Source organism: Poecilia formosa, unplaced genomic scaffold (assembly GCF_000485575.1).
Source record: "Poecilia formosa unplaced genomic scaffold, Poecilia_formosa-5.1.2 Scaffold240, whole genome shotgun sequence".
NCBI lineage: Eukaryota > Metazoa > Chordata > Actinopteri > Cyprinodontiformes > Poeciliidae > Poecilia > Poecilia formosa.
The window spans coordinates 1,006,987-1,013,430 of record NW_006800179.1 but is presented as its reverse complement, the minus strand read 5'-3'; the positions used below and the strand labels follow the sequence as shown (position 1 = coordinate 1,013,430).

Here is a 6,444-nt window from a genome sequence, read left to right as displayed (position 1 = left end):
CAAACTTAAAAATATATGTAAATTTTAAAAATATAAAATTTAGTAGATGAAGTAGATGGACTTTTTAAATAATATCGTCTGCACATACTTGAAACTATCACTAATCTGTCTATATTGGATTGAACAAACTGTGTTCCTGTACGATCTGTTTTTCTAAAGGACTAACCGCTGATGAAACTAAACCGGTTTGAATCGACTGTGGTTAGTGGGAAGCTTTATGTCTGTAAACATTTTATGTTTCCTGCAGATCATCTGGTCACTTCTGGATTCTTTTGAACTTTTTTCCCAAGTTTTTTTTTTCTTTTTTAGTTGAAACCAGAACAATGATGAACACCATAAAACAAGACTTTAGTCAGTTTTAATTGGCAAAGTTTCACGTTTTTCTAATTATTTTGTTATTTTAACCACGTATCACATGAGAAACTTATTTTATTTTTATTCAAATATTTCAGTTTGATGGGAAAACAAAAACATTTAAGGCACAAAAACAAGTTTATGTTCCAAAACAGAATAAGCTTACTCATGAGTACGCTTTAAAAGTTTCTAACTTTTACGTCCATCTTAATTTTTTTCTTGCAGTTTCTGTATTAACTTCATGGTTGTTTCTAGAGTTTGGCGCCCTCTGCTGGTAAATCACCTTTTTTTAGTTCATATTTTTGTTCTCACTTTGTGTTAAGACGTTACGTGTTATGTCAACATGAATTAAACTTGTTACATGTGAAAACTGAAGGATATATTCTGGTTAAAAATATACAGCGCCTTTAGCCAGCAGAGGGATAAAGACTCATCCAGACTCAAAGTCCTCAGAAACGTAAGGCTTGAAGAATTATGTTTCCTGAGAACCACTGAGGTGATATCTAGTCAGAGTATTGAGTCAGACTGAATGTATTGGGGCCATCCCATTAGGCGTAAATAGAAGAAAATGTGGTGTAAATTTCCACCAAGAAAACTCAAATTATGAAAAATTAAGAAAATTTCTGAGCTCCAAAACTCAAAACATTTGCAAGACAAAACTTTTTCAACTTCGGAATTTTTTAGGTTTTTTTTTGGAAATTTTTTTGGTTTTTTTTCAAATTTTTCTTTTTTTGTTGCAAATTTTCAACTTTGTGTTATTCATGCGTTAACTATGAATTGGCACCTCTGGGCCACCATAGTTTTCAGTTAAATCGTGACAGCTTCATGACATTTACCTGATTTTAAAATCCACTTTTGGACAAAGAAACCATAAAAATTAAAAGAGGACATGCTCCTTTTTTATACTTTTGTCAACAAAAACAGACATAAGAAACGACAAAAGTCCAAATGTTTTAAAAAAAAAACTGATTTATTTTTTTTGTTTGTGACACAATGTAAGGCTCAGAACTTGTTGCACACTCGAATCAAAATATACACGTTTCATTGGATACAAAACCAACAATCTCCTCTCAGATAGCCATGTATAAAACATGTATGTACAGTCAGGTGACCTTTGACCTGGTTCGGGCTCCTGCTCCACCAGACAACGAAAGGTCACGATGCATTCAGGTGCACCCAGGGAGAAACTGAACAAGCAGCCGGATCGTTATGTTCGCAGTTAAAAGCTTCTTCACAGTAAATAAAGGACTTTATGTCCAACATTTGGAGTGTTTTCATTGGTCCACTTTACTTCATGGTGGGAAATCCTCGTAACTCTCGACACTAACAGAAACCCTCAAAAAACACATTAAATATATAAGCAAACTATTTTCTGTTAAATGTCATTTAACGACAAAAACCTGTGAAAAACAATGTTGTCTTAGTTTTACAGAAAATATTTTAGCCAATAAAATTAATTCAGATTTAGTAGGCAGAGTCGGATCAGACCACTGCAACCGACCAATCAGAGGAGACTTCTTTAGGTTCAGCGAAATCAATATTTCTCATCTATGGAAGAATTCAACTGCCAAAAGTGGGAAATAAATTCAGGAGCATTATTTTGTTATAATGAGATATAAAACTCATTAAACAAGAAACTCAAATGCTAGAGATTTAAAACTTGTCAAAATGAGACATTTTATTGCAACAACTTTTAAATCTGGTTATAACGCAAGTTTCAAGTTTTAACGGGTTTTATATCCCATTTAAAAGAAAAACTTGTTATAACACGTTTTACATCTGGTTATAACATTAAAGTTTGTTATAAAGAGTTTTGCATCTTATAAAAAGTTTCATTTTAACAAGTTTTATCTCTCCAACATGAAAGTCCCTCTTTTGAACAAGTTTCATATCTTTATAACGTGAGAAACTCTTGTTATAACGACATAAAACTCAACAAGTTTCTCATTTTAACAAGTTTTAAATCTCCTTAAAATGAGAAACGAGTTTTACATATTCTTATAATGTGAAAGTTTGTCAAAAGGAGTTTTACATCTTAGTATAACAAGTTTCTTGTTAAACGCGTTTCATATTGTGTTGCGTGAAAAACTCTCATTTTACATTGTTATGTGAAAGTTTCATCTCCTTATCATCCAAAACCTTTTTCTTTCAGTTCCAAAGTTTCACACTGACGCCATGAAACTCATTGAAATGACAAATTCACATAACGAGATATAAAACTCGTCAAAACGTGAAACATTTGGATAATAATGTAAAACTCGCTCCAACGAGAAATTTTGTTATAACGAAATTTAAAACTCATCAAAATGTTAAATTTTCGCATTACAACAAAGTGAAACTCAGTATAGGGAAAAGGTTTCACATTACAACGTGATAAAACTGGTCAAAAACAATAAAAAACAAAAAACTTTTATGTTACATGATGTAAAACTTGCTATAATGAGAAAGTTTGTTTTAACAAAACAAGTTTAATATCAAGTTATAGTGAGAAACTTTCCCGTTGTAGCGGTATGTAAAACACGTTAAAACGAAAAAGTTTTACGTTATAACGTGATAAAACTCGTCAAAACGAGACATTTTCACGTTTAAACATGATGTAAAAATCATTGTATTGTGAAATTTTCACGTTAAACATCTGAACTGGTACGTTGTCTCTTTTTTCCTTTTCTAATCGAAGTTCCTCGAACTTTTCCCAGGTGCACCGAACGCATCGCCACCGTAAACCTCAGCAGCTCATTTCTACGAAACACTTCGTTCAGACAGCAAAATATTGCGCTACGCTGAAAATGGAGTGGACTTCCAAGTGCCTGGAATGTCGACAGTTTGTAAAATTAAGACATAAATGAACCAAACCAGCAAACTTTGACTAAACCGTCAGAAGATTTCACTTTGTGATGCTGCGACTTCAGCGCTGGGTTGAAGGCACGCCGCGTAACCAAACATGAGCAAGTCGGTTGAAGTCATTTATATTTTCACAGGAAAAAACAAAAAACAAAACAAAAAAAAAAACCACCAATAAAAGCCTGAACCACTATTATTTTGTTTTTTTAGTCCTTAAAAATCAGAAACCTGAGGCAGGTGGAATTGTTTGCATCTAAAAGGCTGTTTTTGGTTTTAGCTGTAGTGGATCACAAACGTATAAATTAAAAACGTTCTGAGAGACACGCAACTAACAAAACAAAAAACATTCATCTTCGGGTCGAAGAAGGCAGCGGAAACGGCCGAGCTCTCCGACAGCGAGGAAAATAAAACAAAAGCTCAGGAATGATTAAAATATTGCTACAATATATGATTACATAATGATTGCATATTTGGGAAAGAAAAGAGCCAGAAAGTGACGAGAAAGAAAAGTTAAATCTAAACGACGTAGCGAAGCTGCTAAAACACTCAGTTCACATGTTTGATGCTACAGTAACCAACATTACAAAACACTAACAGAAAGCACTGACAACACCAATAAAATACACAAAAATAGGAATATATCTGTAATACATCTCAACAGTAAACCTTTATCAACTGTAAACCTGCTTTTGCCAATTCAGAGGCTTCGTTTTTGTGTTTGAGTCAGAATAAGGCACAGGGGTCATTTTAAGGTCAAAGAGGCGTCTCTAGAGAACGCCCGGGTGAAACGTGACACCAGAAGCTACGACTTCCCAAACTGGGCTCATCATTTAACAACCTTAATTTTTTATTAAACCAGGCGAGAATCAGAGACTAAAGTGATCGTTCTGAGTTAAAGTCAGTTCTGAAGGGTTTGTGAAGGCCGACTTTAATCCGTGATTAAAAGTCGAAAGGCAGAAGACGCTAAAAACTTCCCAACAAGGAGGACATTAAATTCTGACAACCTGACCTTTTATCAAACAGTTAAAACTCAGAATACTGACTTTTCTCTGGTTTTAGAGAATAATTACAGGACTTCAGAGAACCACCTCTGAAGTGTCGTATTTATGGGATAATCCTACCTTTCTCTGAAGGTAAAGAGTCCAAAACAAAAACCAAACAATAATTTAACATCACAGCAGACTTCGTGGTGGTTTCTGCATCGGAATGATTGGAGTGTAGTGGACGCCGTATAAAAATAAAAACTGTCCGGCTCAGATGGACGACTTGGAGAAGGAGACGCGCAGGTGGTGCGTCTCTCCCAGGTCGTGGTTATGGAACGTGATGAGGCAGTCGATGGCTTCCTCCACCGAACCCATCTGGATCAGAGCCATCTTATGGTCCTTCCTGGATGAGAAAAAACTGATTTTTCATCTCCCAGTACACTTCAGAAAAACAAAAATTCAGAATCAGATGCTGTTAAAGGCCTCTAAAACCAATCACGCCCTCCATTTCCCTACAGAATGGAGAAAAAAAAACTGTTCGCCAACGGTGACGACCACTGGCTTTAGCTCTCAAGTTAACGCGCAAAATCCTAAGTTAGGGCTGGATAATAAATCAATAACATATGAATATAAATAGATAATACATCTGATAGAATATTAAAGATTTATAATATTCACTGAACTCCGATTCAGAACCGCATGGCATTCTGGGAAATGAAGGCAGAGGAAAGGTTTTACCTGTTCAACCTCTCATAGCTAGTTAAGCTAGGTTGGTGGAATCAACTAGCTCACTCCCTCTTTGGTTACCTAGCAACTCACTCACAACCTACTTTTTTTCTCACTCCGTCAGCTACGCTACACACAATCTAGTTGTCATAGCAACAGACTGACAACAGCTCTACTAGCATATCAGGATTATACATAAAACTGTAAAGACTGAAGAAAAGACAGAACCAAAGTCAAACAATATGGCTTGTTAAAAGTTCATAAATGTAGAAACGGTTTAACAACAGGATATTGTTCTTCAGAGCCAAGTCTGTGGTAATCAAGGTTTGGATTTAAACTCCACACACAGCTGCTGACGTTTTAGTAACAAGAAGTTGTAATCTTACAGGTTTCAAGGTTAGAAAGAGCGAATCAGTGACTTACTGGAAGAACTTGAAGGCCTTGACGATGGCTCCAGAGCTGGAAAACAGCATCTTCAGGTCGTCTTCAACCACAGAAGGGCTAAAACACACAGGCAGACCAGTTTTATAAGAGCGCTGCCATTGTTTTCTTACCGTCCTTCCTGGCTGAGTTCTGGAGACTTACGGGATGTTGGAGAGGTGCAAGGTGGCGGAGGGAGGAAAGATGTTGGAATAGTTTTTGGAGCCGGGCTTCTTGAAGCGGTGCAGCGGGGAGTTGCTGTAGTCTTTGGTCAGGCCCTGGTCCTCATGGCCTTCACGAGGAAGCTGGACGCTGGTGTGTTTGGACAGCGTGATCCGGAGAGGTTTCCCATGCAGCCGCTGGCCATTGAGGTGGCTCATGGCTGCAAGGCAAAGCAGGTTAAAGGTCAACAGCTCTACGTTCACGTTCTGCTCCGACTTATTAGCTTCATTTACAGCTAATAGCAACATCTAGATGCTAAAGACCTTCATATGCAGAAAATCCATACAAAATGGTTTCAATAAGTCTACTATTACTGAAACCATCAGGATGCACATGGCGGCCATCTTGTTTGGCAAGTTTGTTTTAAAAGTGACCCATTATGTTCCTGGAATAGGATAGGATAGGTCAGGTCTATGGCAGGGGTGTCCAAAGTGTGGCCCGGGGACCATTTGTGGTCCGTGATGGGATTTTGTTCGGCCCTTGGCCACAAGTCATGAGTGGTCAATTTTTACCATCAAAACACAAAACTGATGACACAAAAAATTGTAACGTGTCTTTTTTTTTTTTTTTTTTTTATAAGTCTGAAATCTTTGTTATGTTTTGAATCTTTATGTTTTCGATATGCAGAGTTCATTAAAAAAAAAAAAAAAAAAAAAAAAAAAAAAAAAAAAAAGTAATTTTCAATCGAATTAAATTTTATGGCTTCCCCAGTAGTTTAAACTTTGGCCCACACATCACTGCTCTATGGTCCTTAAAAAACAAATTCATTACATTTTTTCCACAAAATCATTCTTAGATAATGACATTTGAGTCTGGTTGCAGCAGAGTAACGGGTGGAACTCTGCTGGGGTTGCTAGGTAACGGGTGGAACTCTGCTGGGGTTGCTAGGTAACGGGTG

The 6,444-nt window shown here is 36.6% G+C and overlaps 1 pseudogene; it reads right to left on the bottom strand.

The window, feature by feature from the left end:
• Nucleotides 1–3,220: 3,220 nt before the first annotated feature.
• The window catches only part of LOC103150021 (polypyrimidine tract-binding protein 1-like), a 21,568-nt pseudogene continuing 18,344 nt past the window's right edge, over nucleotides 3,221–6,444 (bottom strand).